Raw genomic sequence first — 14,730 nt, 5'->3', positions numbered from 1 at the left:
TAATATTGTCATCCATGCTTCACCCTTGATTTTATTGGAGAGGATATTATTCCCATTATACAATTATAGCTTTTGGTTTTAGAAATATACAATTTACTATATTAAGGAAGGTTTCATTTACTCCTTTGTTTTTATGTATATATTTTTTGGGAATGTGTGTGTGTGTGTGTGTGTGTGTGTGTGTGTGTTTTAAATGGAATTGGTATTGTTCATTGCAAAATGTTTTGTCTCTATCAAATCTATACTATTGATATAATCATATATTTTTTGTTCTTTCTATTAGTATAGTCTATTCTTTTGTTTTACTAATATTTATTATACTAATATTTAAGCTTTATTACTTATATAAAAACTTCCTGGTCTTGGATAGTTTCTTGAAATATACTTTTTTTTTTTTAGGTTTTTGCAAGACAAATGGGGTTAAGTGGCTTGTCCAAGGCCACACAGCTAGGTAATTATTAAGTGTCTGAGGCTTGGATTTGAACTCAGGTACTCCTGACTCCAGGGCTGGTGCTCTATCCACTGAGCCACCTAGCTGCCCCCTTGAAATATACTTCTAAAATTGTTCTAAGGGTGTCCAGTGGTGTTTCAGTAGCCAGTATTTGGCCCCAGTTCTCTTCACCTAGCATAACTAGTGAGTTCTGAACTTCCCTTGTTCTGGGCTGAGAGCTTAGTTCCCAGACTACTCTGGAGGTCTGTCCTAAACTTTTTTAGGAGCTCATGGGACAGTCTTAGATCCAGTCCCTCTCTATTTGCAGATATGAGTGCAGAGCTAAATCTGGGATCCTCTCTGGGCAATCCACTCATTGATATTCTATTTCTATTTTTTGCATTTTTTAGCAGTCTCTGAGATAGCTGCTGAGAGATCCTTGCTGCTGGCATTAGCTCCCTTCTTGCAAAGTCCAGAGTTGAACATTCTATCTGCTCTGATCATTTTCCTGATATGATCTTGGATACACAGTATAAAATACACAGGGTAAAAATGATATCTTAGATCACCCATTTACTACTCAGCCTGTGGTTTGTTTGAGATCTTAGGGCAGAGGACAAGTAATACATCCCAATTCCCACAACTGTTCCAGCAAAGATCTCAGACAAATAGCAGACTGAATAGTCATTAGTAAATCACACACATATGTATATGTTCGTGTGTATATATGTATGCATGTATGTATTTATATATGTATATGTTTACAGACATTTATGTATGGAATCTTTCCCTTTGTCTTTTACCTCCTTGTGGTATGTGTTCAATAGTGATATAAGGTCAAAATCTATGTATAGTTTAGTGATTTTTTCAAGTATCAGTTCAAATTGTTGTTCAGCATGGTTGGACTAATTCATAATAAATCTAGATATTACAGGTTTGGTAAATATCCTAACAAAAATCTGTATAGTTTTAACAAAACACAGGGTTCATCACTCTAGGGCAGCTATAAAAAATACCTTCCTTTGCAAACAGAAGAGAAATGATAGACATTGGCAGAACACAGGATAAACAGGTCAGAAGCTTCTTTTTTTATTTTTTTTAAATTTGTGGAGACAATTAGAGTTGTATCTTCCCTAGGATTACAAAGCTAGTATGTGTATGGGGCCTCATTTGAACTTAGATCTTCCTGATTCCAGGGTCAGAGCTCTAGCAGGTCAAAAGCTTTTAAAATTACATACGAAACCCACAGGTATAACCTGAACAAACAAGAGTAGAGGTTAATGGTGGAAAAATTTCCACTGGATTTGTCAAATGCTACTGAAGGGATTGAGTTCCAAACAGAGCTTATGAAATGGCTAAGATGCAAGATTGGAATCAAAAGGCCTTCAGTAAGGAATATCACCTGAACTGGACTGAACAATCATATATTGAGAAAGAATCATGGAGTTAAGTGGATGAGTTGTATCCATTTATAAATGTTTAACGATCCACTCTCCTTTAAAAAATCTACCCATGACATATGTTTAGGTTTAATATGCAAAATTAATATTTTGTCTATTACTCTTCAATCTAGGTAATCAGAAAAATAAACCAATCTATGATTTGTAACATTTGCCAACCTCCAAGGTATAAAAGTTCACACTGAAAATTTAGTAATCAGTTCCTATAACGCTATATGAATTGACTTCAGCACAATCCTGGACCTAAAAGAAAAAATCAGAGATAAGATGGAGTGCACATCAATCCTGTCATCTTTGGTACTATTAGAATTATCTCAAAGATTCTTTTAGTGAATCTAAAGAAGGTGAGCTTGCATCCCAATACTACTATTCAATCACAAAAGCAAATATTTTGTCTACTTAGGCAACAGTCTATGAAACATTAAATAAAAAGGGATAATAATAGGGTAACAACTTGTCCCAGTATTGTTTCTATCAGGACTTCATCAACTATACAAATGAGAAGAATGAGATTAATTGTTATAATAATCTTTTCTAGCTAAATACAACTAGTTCCTTCAATGAATTTTTATATATGATGGATTTGAGACCTTTCATCAGCCTGTCAAACCAATCATACTCTGAAACTGGAAAGGAAAGAATCTAAAATATAGTCATACACTATAAGAATATCTGAATTTTTTTTCAAAAATGTATTTGGGTTGTTTTCTAGTTTTTCCTCTTGTTAGTTGATCTTTCTGTATTGGGGTAATTAAATGTTACTTTAGAAAAGAAACCCTAACTCAGAGAGAAGCTTTTTCTTACAATGAACAGTATCTTTCCAAGAGATATATTGGTTGTATCTATAACCACTAGAGGTCAGACCTTATCCTGAAAACAACCAGTGCTACCTTGCTATAATAATTCCTTTTACTTTCTCTGGGAGTCTCAAGGGAGCTACTTTTCTCCATAGGCATGCACCAGACTATTGATTCATTCTACATTCTGCCTAGCTTTCTGCAAATTGGTTCTTGTGTGAGCTGGGGATGAAATAAAAGTCTACATTGATTAAGAAGAAACATTAGGGAAGAATTTCAAGGAACACCTTGTGCTCACAGAAAGAATAGGCATATAATTGTGTCATTAAAATAACCCAGAAGATTCTCCTCTTTGGGATTCTAGTTTCTGTAACTTACAAAGAGATGTGAATCATTATCATCATCAGCAAAGAATTCATTAATTATATGTACAATTGCTATGCTTTTCTGGACACTGTACTGCAAATTTTAAACATGTTATCCTTGTTTGATTTGATTGACTTTTTCAGAGATGACTTTTTCAGAGATGAATGCCTATTTTGTCATTTACCAAAAATAGCACATTCTTCATGAAGTTTTCATAAGCTCAAGGATGCTTATCTTAACTCCTACTGACTGATTTATTAGGTTCCCCCAGAACAAGGCTACATCTTGCCCTCAGAATTTTAGGATAAGACACTGAAATTTTAGGCTAAGACACTGTTTTCAGGATAAGACAACCTCAGATTTCGGGATAAGGCAACCCTTGAGAGCATGGGTTGTCTTTCTAATGCCATCAATGCGCTTTTCTATTCTGGGGTTGGGTTATTCTCTTCCATATTAATCTTCTACTATAGTTAAACTCTCCTTTACATTAGCAATACTTCATAGTAATGAATACCTCTGTTTCATGTATCCAATGAATATCAGCTAGCTTTTACAAAGGAATATTTACTGAAATACATACCAAGAACTGAGGACTAGGACCAGTGGACTCAAACTTAAAGTAGTTAAAAAATAGTTAAAAACAATAGCCCCACAAAGTTTATTTCCAAATATAACATAGCTGGTAGATGAAGTTTCCCTTGCAAACAGTGTCTTGTCTGCCTGGTCCTATTTGCTGTTAGACTAGTACCAACTGTAGACTGTCTTTAGTGCTTTCATTTGATCTTGAATTCTCTGACTTCAGATTTCAAAATGGTTTAGCCTAGTGTGCTCTAGCTCCAATACTCTTTCCCTTAAGAGGAGTAAAGAATAGACAAGACAGAGAGAGAGAGGCATAGCTATTGCATTCTCTCATGGGCCATAAGCAACAGTATGGCTATGCACTTGCTGACCACATGATGGCAGCATGGGTGGAGAAAAAAAGTTCTAAAGTCTTTCTTCCTATCTGGAAGCCTACTTAATACATCTGGTTTCCACATAGGAGCAGGCAGAAGCATTCAAGTAATGCCTTTAATAAATGTATTTAGTTCCGTCTTCTTGGCCATTCCAAATGTTCTCATTTTTCACATAGCAAGCAGGACTAGAAACAATATCCGCACACATTAAAGTCCCCAATGGAGATTAAATTAGTCAGAGCATTCTGCTCATGCTTAGTAAGGGTTGGGCTGGTCTTGACTAGTCCCAATCTTCCATAAAATTCATTGAAAGGGTCACAATAGAAGGTATTCATTAGGCTACTGGATAAATTCTAAATTGCCCTCAGGGGCTAATTATGGAATCTTAGAACTTGAAGGGTTCTATGTCTCCATTTTACAGATAAATAAACCAAAGTTCTAAGAGGTAGGTGACTTGCTCATAGGGACATAGCTATCACATGGTAGAGAACAGAACCCAAGTCTTCTAACTCCCAACCTAGAGCTCTTTCTATAGTCCCACAATGACTCCTTGAATGATCCTGGGTCAAAGAGACAAGTCTTTTTTCCTCAGGGAAACATTTAGAGTCTTAAAGAATGACAATGAGATATAACCTTTAATCCTTAATCAGGCTATTCTTTAATAATCATATTCCAGTTTTTCTAGTCCTAAATCTACAAAACTACAAACATAGTGATGCCTTTACCCAATGTCTTGGGAGTTTTCTGGGAAGGCAGAATATGTTGTTCTATGAGTCTTAACTCCTTTAAAAAAATCAGGTTTTCTATTCTAGAAAGCTTTTTTTAAGTAAAAAAAGATTAATTATCTGGGTCTGTATTAAGTACTTTTATTTATGAAAACGTATTTTAGGTCTATAAGCAGAGGAATGGACTAAATGAATGTGTGGGGTCCATTTCTTCTCTATCACAGTATGAATACTGATTGTCATACTCAAAATTCAAAAATATTTTAGCTTATGGTATTCATTCTTGATTTTTCCTCTTTTGAACCAATGTCTTTGATAACTTGAGATTTTACAAAAGACCCCCAAAATAATCTACCCTCCCTATTTTTACTTTGGACTCATGTTTCAAAAAGGACTTCAATGTTGAAAAAAATCCTGTTACCTTTCCTTAAAAATATCATATCTTCTTTGCTACAGATTATATCCAATGGTATAAGGTGCAAATTCTAGAACTCTACCAAGGAGAAATGTTGTATATAGTATATTACTATTTTATAGGGCAACACAAAATCTGATATGTGTTCTACTCTAGTGCATGTTGGATCTTTATGTTATCCAAGTCTGAATTCTTGAAACATGGAAGATCTCCTTTGACAAAAGAGATGATAAGAGCACTGGCCCTGCAGTCAGGAGGACCTGAGTTCAAATCTGACCTCAGACACTTAATAATTCCCTGTGTGACCTTGGGCAAGTCACTTAATCCCATTGCCTTGTAAAAAAATAAAAGCAAAAAAAAAAAAAGACAAGGGAGGTGGTAATTGTCTTTGGAAGATCTGATTTGGCCATTTGTTTTCTACAGAAACCATAACCCTGATGCAAGTGATCTTCAAAGTATATGGGAAAGTAATCTTTCACCAATGTAAATTTTATCTTTCCTCTATACATTTAAATTTAAAAGTATAGCTTTTCAAAAATCAATTAATTTCTTCTCTAGATACTATGCCTATAATTTGGATAGCTGCTATGTGAAGATAATGAGAACTGAAATATGGTTTCATGTTTCAGAACGGTCAGATTTCTAGAAGGTGGAGTTAACTGAGTATTGTATTATACCATACATTTCCAATATTATGGTTTTTCTATAAAAGAATAAATTTTATTAAAATTACAAATTGAGCTTCCTATTTCTTTGATATTTTAATTAATTTGTGATCTTACTGCTAATTATGCAGATTGCTACTCATCCATTCTTGCCTATCTTGTGCAACTTTGGTTCATATCTTTTTAACAGTTGACCATAGGACACACCAACTTTGCTATAAGCCTTCCTCAAGATCTTCCAATCATTATGCAGATATCAGTTTAGTATATGAACTGGTAGTCATTCAACCATCACTCTCATTATATGACTAGTTAGTTTTTTCCCTCTCAGAAATACATCTCTGACAATGTGGTAAACACTACTTCTGGGCAATTTCTAATTTGCAATATATTGTAATATGTTGAGGACTAAAACCCTTTAGAATGAGGAGTTTGATTTTTTTAAATTAGCAGTAAGAAATCCTGGGCCCCACAACATATAATGCCTTTCATAGAAAACTCCCATGACATTGGCTATACAAAGATTTCTCTATTTTTAGTTCTTCTCATGCCCACCATGTACTTTTCCACTGACCTTTGGGTGGTTTTCAACTTCATTTCTTCAGAAATTATGGTATTTGGTGACTTACTGTTATGCAATATTACCAGAAGAATATTAGTGTTTCAGAAAGGATAGGGTAATTTAAAAAATGCAGCAATTTCTTAAAGGTGACCTTGTTCACTTTTCATCCTATTCAATTCTGTTTATTTTGCAGTATCTGCCCAAGATATAGTTACTAATAGATGAACTCTGTGTTGCTGCTCATTTAAACTGTCATAAACCAGACAATAGGTGCTTTTCATCCACTTACTTTTCCCAGTATATACTAGTAGACTGAACTGTTTTTGCAATGATTAAGGATTTTATTTAAGAGGATTTGTAATATTTCTGGGTCTGATTTCATTAGTATAATGTTAAATGGAAACAAGAACACCTGGAGGGTCTCATAATCTATAAAGAATACTTCTTTCATTTGTCCCCTTCTTTGGACATCTTCCATAACAGTATAGCACACTTAGCAAATACATTTCTCCCTTTTTTGGGCCTCACTTGAGATTGATATATATATATATATATATATGATTTTTTTCAAGGCAACGGGGTTAAATGGCTTGCCCAAGGCCACACAGCTAGGTAATTATTAAGTGTCTGAGACCGGATTTGAACCCAGGTACTCCTGACTCCAAGGCTGGTGCTCTGTCCACTACGGCACCTAGCCGCCCCCTCACTTGATATTAGTGGAGAAAAAGTTCTATAATAAAATTGAGAATAAAGAAGAGCCTTTATCAGAAGGCAATTTTATAGTACAGTGGTTAGAGTCCTGGAACTAAGATGAAATGTGACCTCAGACACTTACTAGATGTGTGACCTCATGTGAGTCACTTAATTTGTTTGCTTCAGTGTCCTCAGCAATAAAATGGGAATAATAATAGTGTCTACCTCCTAAGGGGGATGGGAGGATAAAATGTGACAATGTTTGTTAAGAACTTGGCGTGGAGCCTGACACAAAGTAACTGCTTAATAAAAGTTTGTTTCTATCCATCCATTCAAATACTTTTTACAGTATCATTTCAATTTTCTCATGCATCAAATCTAGATCTGTGAAGTCAGAGTCCAAATGTGGTGGTTCTATATTCCTTGATAACTAAGAGTTTTCACAAAAATATTTACAGGTCCTTCCCCTTATTTCATTTCTTCTTTTTTTGTTCATTCTTATATGTCTTAGGATTCAACTTTGCATAGTTGAATCTTTTGCCAAGCTTTCTCTAAACTTGGGTTTTCATGTGTGTGTGTGTGTGCTGTTTTTGTTTCTCCTTCCCTCTCCTGTTTCTTTCTCCTTGTTTTAATGGGACAGCATTATTTAAATGTAAGCTGCCATCTCACGTTCCTCTCAGTCACTCAGATTCCTTACTTGTGTAGACCTGACCTTTTTCTATGTAAATATCAAAATCCTTTCCTTAACTCCAGTTACATGCATACTCTTGGGGACTCTGTACTTACACTTTCAGCCAAGGTCAGAATGAAAGAGTGAAACTTTTAGTATTTCTCTCTGTAGTTCTTTTCTAAAGTGTTGGTGCCTTTATAACTCAAAAGAAGCATGACTCACCCTTCAACTGAAGAATTTTACTTTAGGTCATGATTCTTTGTGAGACAAATAATGTCTTTTTCATATTCTGGAAAAACATTAAATTAAGGATGACAATCAAAAGCAATTATTGCATAATTAAATTATTCAGAGCTGCCCAAAGAGAGGCTACACCATGCCAGTTTAGCTCTCTGTGGAGTAGAGCAGTTGTATTATTGGCTGACTCCATATGTATGATAATCATGTAATTATGCCTTTAAATTTTGCTTTTCTGCTTAAGATTTTTTTTTAACTGGGAGTTAGCTATGTTTGGGTTTTGCAGATCCCTTCTAGAAATAAAATAAATTAGGGCTTTCCTGTCACAAGTTTCTCTCTGCCCCTTGTACCTCATCTATTTACCTAAGAGATCTGTCACAAAGACTACTAGTACTTTTCCATCCACTCCTCCCTTGAGGAAGGCTATAAGCCTAATGAGCAATGGGGTAAGTGCTTTGCATACACATTTCATAACAGCGGTGCTCTGGCATGCCTTGGAGAACAGGAAGCTGAGGGTTGTAGCTGGCAGGACTATTCCAAAGGGGCCACCACTTCAGGCTTAGGAAGAATGGATCCATTTGTGGCAAATTTCCACCTCATCTTAAAGGTCCCTCAATCTAGGCTGTAAGCTTGGTAACCAAGAGTCTTTCCTCATAGTTATTTTTATCAAAAAAGAAATCAGATTGCTGATTGGTTGGTCTATTACATTGGCTATCTCTTACAGATAATAGTATTCTACATATATATGTTGTTTTTAATAGAAAAAACCACCCTTGTCAAGTACTAAATTAAAATATTCCAATAAAGTGACAGAAAAAGATACTGAAACACTGACTTGATATTGTATTTAAATTAAAATATGATCTCTTTGAAGTTTCCCTCATGTGGAACAAAATCACCTAGTAGCATGACTTTGAAGCCCCAGGTATTTTCATTTCCCACTGATAAGTCTTCAATTGAAAGTGTCAGAAAGACAGTGAGTAGCTTGTATCCCCATTAAATCATATTACTTTGTGATATTTAGAGAGTTACTGGGGCTTGGATTAAATAAAATCATGTTTTCACTACTGGTATGCTAAACTACACCAGTTTCTAATCTCTAGGGGGAAACACACAATTTGTAATGCCTATTATTTTTATGTTATCAAATTCATCTCTCTAAATAAGATCTGTAATTATTAAGCAGAAATGCAAAATAAGATTGGATAATTACAAGGGAAAATGAAGCCAAATACTCTAAATTTCTTTACTGATGCTCCCTAGTGATGGTCATTGACTACAGTGTGGTTATTTGCAAATAATTTGATTGAAAAAGGAATGTGCTTTGGAGAGGTTCAGTAATATGGTAAGAATTCTCAAGTTCTTATTTAAAAAATTTTAATTGTCTATAGGGGAATATCTTTTTCCCAACATAGAATCACAAAATAACAGAACTTGAAAGTTCTGTATGACCTCAGAGGTGATCTGGTTCAAACCCATCACTTTAAGTTCAAGACGTGAGGCTTCATGGAGGAGCCCAAGGTCATAGAGCTAATCCATTTAATATTGAAAGAAATCTAGAAAAAAATCTATCCCTCAATTTTACCATTCTCAGTTTGAAAAATCCTATTTTAGAGTATTATGATTAGTCACAGTTTACATAGAAAACTTCTATTTCAAAACTAATGAGGTTGTAAAAAGTCCTTTGACCAGATTTTATTGATAGACATGAAGAAATGAAGTCAAGAATACTTGGGTTGAAATCTCTCTACCCATGTGACTCTCAACAAGTCACAATCTATCTGGGCCTCTGGTTCCTGAACTATTAATTGATGAGGTAGACTCTGAAATTTAAACTCACTTCTAGTTCTAAATCTATTAGCCTATTTAACATCTGCTTTTTTGGGAAGTACTCTTTCTAATATTTACAATTATTTTTATTGGATGCCTCTAATTGAAAACCAAGCTTCTATGTTATAATCTTATGATCTTTGTGCTACCTCATCAAGATTTAAAGTGTTAGAACAAGTTCCTGAAAATGACTGCTCATCTGTTTACATTGAAACGATTTCTATTCATAACATCAAAAATTCAGTTTTCAGAAGAGATGTAAGATGGATACATCTCTTTAAGATGGGTGAAAGTGAAGACTATTTCCCCTTCAGTGTTCAGGGATGCCTGTAGAAAAAAGAGTCTGTGTAGTAAAAGAGGAAGTTTTGTTTCAGAGCCAGCAGGGGACTCATTATGAGCAATCAATCAACAAATATTAATTGGACACCAACCATGTGCAAGGCACTGACACAGTCAACAGAGTGGGATGCTTTTGTCTTCCACAGTTTCCACAAAATAATTCAGGAAAACGTGGGAATCTGGCCATTAGAGGAATCAACTAAAAATATATAGCAATTCTTTCAAGTTGCAATTTATTCTTACTTCCTTTTCTGAAAGGAGTTCAAAGCCTTCTGCAGACACTTTCTCATTGCTTTTCGTCACATCACCATGAAATAAAGACAGAAGATTGTGCTTCCTCTATAGGTTTCCTTTGACCAGCAACTCTCTCCAACTATTAGATCCAAAGGGTGGATGCCCTATGAAATTTTCTGAGGACCTAGTTTCTCTTGCTGACACTTTGATGGAGGAGATTGTCAACCTTGCCTGAATGTCCTTTCTTTCTTATATTCTTCTCTTTGAAACTCTCTTTACAAGGCTCTAGATTGGCTCTTCTCTAAACTGGACAGGTTAATTCTAGATAGAGTAAAGAGCTGGTTCAATCCTTACCCTCACATTTCTTTCTAGGTTCAGCTGTTGGCTTGACATCATTCAGCATGGTAATGGCCTTTGCATGTGCCATTTCTCTCACTAGACTGTTCTAACTTACTTTAAAACATACTTGAGAACATATCTTTAAGAAGTCTTCCCTAATTAACTCCATTCTACTTGAATAGAGGTAACATTTATAGGCACTCAACTACATACCTAACTTTGCAATTATTATCTGTTGATCTTCACAACAACCTGGGAGGTAGCTATTATTATTATGACCATTTTATAGATGAGAAAACTAAGATCATGGGAGGTAAAGTGATTTGTCCAGGGTCACATCCTTAGTATGAGGCAGGATCCAAAATTGGGTATTCCTGACTCCCCTAGCTGGGCTATCTCTATTTAAATCATCAGGCCCTTGAGGACAGGAATAATGTCTATTTCTTATGTGCCACCCATAGTGCTTGGTCAATTCTCTGCTAACAAACTAATGCTGACTGACAACTTCAGTATTCTGACCCCTCTCTGTAAGGAATATTCTGCTCCTTGTAAAGAGCACATCTCATTTTAAACCTCTCATCATCTAAAAGGTTTTTTAAAATTTGTTTTTGCATTTTAGACTAGATTTTTATGCCAAACTCCTTCTCTTCATTGAATTAACTCTTTCCCTTTTCACATTCTACAATGGTTCCAAAGAAATACTTCCCTATACTGTTAGTAGAATATAATTATTATGCTCAAATAGATACTATGTTCTTTCCTTTAAATGCCTACAAGTTCTGGGAAGATTGTTCTGAATGACCTTATGTGCTTGAAGATGACAGAAAGTTATATGATAGTATTAAATATGTTTCTGGCTCATTTGCCAGACTGACACTCATCCTTTCACTAAGTGCATTTCCATTCTCTTCCTGTGCTTGATTATGCCAGGCTTTGCTTGTGAACCCTACATGCAGAGATCATGGCTGATTATATGCTTTATATAATACTAGCATACTGCTCATAAATCACTAAATAAAAAATATAGTAAGAAGTATTTACAATATTACATATATATATGTGTGTGTGTATGTCTTCTCAAATAGCTTTCAAACTCATTCATTTTAAAAGTCAGTAAAGGCATTAAAATATTTTCAAATACCTGAAATATTTTCGTAGACTTGGCAAAACTGACATGAACCGAGACCTATTTTATGCTGAGATTGGCATTTTATTTTCCTGGTAAGTAATCTTGACATATGCGATACTTTCTTGTTCACTGATTGTTGCCAAGGTTTATATCTTATCCCTCTGTCAAGGTTTTTGTGACCTCTGACCCAGAGAAAAGAACTCAGCAGGTATTGTTAAAGATATGGCTATCACCATCTTTGTAGTAGAAGCATCACTGCCTATCCCCTTTTGAGTAACTCTGTCTAAGGTCTCAGGCCTGTTTCTCACAATGCAACCTGGTACATGACTTCCGCAGGAACAAGTTAAATGGGGGAATATAAAGACCTACTGGGAAAAACCATTCAGGAACAATAGACCCTTGAGGCTGTGCTACTCTCACTTGACTCACAATTATCTCTCCTCTTCTTCTTTGGATGCAAGCAGTTTTACAATGGGGTCATGATAGGCCAATCCAATCTCCATGCTATTTTTTTTTAGGGTTTTGCAAGGCAAATGGAGTTAAGTGGCTTGCCCAAGGCCACACAGCTAGGTAATTATTAAGTGTCTGAGAGCGATTTGAACCCAGGTACTCCTGAATCCAGGGCCGGTGCTTTATCCACTGCGCCACCTAGCCGCCCTCCATGCTATTCTTGATGGACTCCAAAGATCCTCAGAAGAGAAGAAAGAATGGTGTTCTCGTTAGGGTTATTGTAATTACATGCACCTTTATATGACCTCAGAAATATTATGACTTGTTCCTGGGGCAGGCAGTAACAAAAATACCATCAAATCAACTTTTTAAAGATAAATACCATTGCACCTAAGACAGACTTTTATGAGGGAATCATTCTGGAAAGATTTCTTGGGATTGAAAAATAGACATCCTGGTCTACAGTGAGATCCTGGCCACTATAGGGGGATTTGGGAAGGATCAGGCTAGAGATAAATTTACTTGGGATGTAGCTATGGAGGATTGCAAGCTATCACCTAGTAATTTCTTCTTTTAACTAATTTGTTACTGCTAATTATATATTAAACTCAGTGGCTTCTATCTGTTTCTAAGTCCTGGCAATCTCACCATAATTTTGGATTCTGTACCCTTCCCCTCTCACAACAAATCGAATGATCTAACAGCTTTGATTAGGCCACCAATCAGTACCAATGAGCAATATTTGTTTTTTTTTAAAAACCACCAGTGCTTATTATAATCACAGGATCACATAAATGATCTTATGAAAATAGACTTAGAGCTTGAAGAGACTTTTAATGTAGCTGGAATACAGGTGGAGTCTCTCTGAATTTAGCAAGGCAGATTTTTAGAAGGTAAACTTAGTCTATTTTCAGGATTGCTGTCAAAACCTTTTTAGTATGGTGAAACTTTCCAGACCTGGCATTCTGATGAGAGTGGCCTTTGAGAAAACACTCTTTTACCTCAAGGCCATATTGAGTTCTCAGAGTATCAGAAGTTATTTAAAATGGACAAAACATATATTTTGGCACTTATATCAAGAATTAGCCTTTCATTTTTATTAACTTAGAAAAATCACTTTATTGGGCATTTGAGGAGAAGCATGTATTTTTAAAAAATTTATTTAATTTTAGGGGGGAAAGAAAGGCTAATATTCCTATTGAAAAAAGAAAATGTCCTATACCAGTGTTCAACCTTCTGGGGTTCTATTTATAGTTGAGTTGATCAAACCCATTATTGGCAAACTTAGCTAGTTAAAGGTTGGAGTCTTTGTTCATTTTCATGGCTCTAACAAAGAATGGGAGGGGTTATGTTCTTTCTTTCAAACATTCCAGAAAAGACTCATTACATATAATTATCATCACCATGTTTTTCCTCCAAAAAAATCCATCTGATTGTAGACTATGAAAACAATGGGAGAAAAGGGGAAAGTAATGAAAAAAATTCCCAACAGATTGGACACTTTTGAAATCATTAAAAATTCTTGAAGAAATTGAGAAAGAAAAAGAAAAATGTGTCATTATATAATTCATAATATTTAATAATGAAATACTAGGAAAAATGTTATGCTCAACCATGTTTTAAACTCAGAATTGCTATTGTTTGCCTGAGAAAAGATCTGACATGTTAGTGAGAGAGACATTATGTAAAAAGATCAAAGGAAGATTTTTCTACCTGACTACAGAGGGCATATCTAGGAGAAATGGGTAGAAATTTTGGAAAGGTAGATTTTGATTGTGTCTAAGAGGAAAACTTACTAATAAGTGGAGTTGTCCAAAAATGGAATGGTTTCCCTCTGGACATAATGAATTTCCCATTGCTATTGGTTTTCCAAGGCAGAATATATGACCACTCATTAGGGATGTTTTAGGATGTTAGAAGATGCTCTTGTTTCAATATGGGTTGACCAAGAGGACATTTCAACAGAACCATAACTAGAAATTCTTATGCCCAGGACAAATTTAGCTAGTGGGAGTGGGTTAGCACAGAGGATAGGCCCCCTGGGTATAGTTTTGCTAAGAGAGTGGGGGTATTCTATCCCCAGAATACAGCTAAACTCCTAGAGCATGACTTGAACCTATGATACCCTTGGGTGGGAATAGAGGAAAGGGAGATGGAAAATGTATATGTATAGGTGAAGAACAGCTATAATGCAGTAAACAAGGTGGACTTTATGAAAGCGCTACAACCATAATTATACCATGAGAGTGGCAGGTTGTAGTTGGATGAGAGAGTGAGTGGGCTGTATAGGACCACCAATAAAAGGTACCCTGATTATTGGCACCCTGGGCTAGAGAGGAGCCAGTGTAATTCAAGGTTTGGGTTAGAAGCCTGATGGAAAGATTAGAAGTGATGAGCTTCAACTTGGAGAAAGGGAGCAGATTGGAGGGAAATCTA

The sequence above is a fragment of the Macrotis lagotis genome, chromosome X (assembly GCF_037893015.1).
Source record: "Macrotis lagotis isolate mMagLag1 chromosome X, bilby.v1.9.chrom.fasta, whole genome shotgun sequence".
NCBI classification, from domain to species: Eukaryota; Metazoa; Chordata; class Mammalia; order Peramelemorphia; family Peramelidae; genus Macrotis; species Macrotis lagotis.
The sequence above is the reverse complement of the archived record's forward strand: the minus strand, read 5'-3'. Positions refer to the sequence as shown.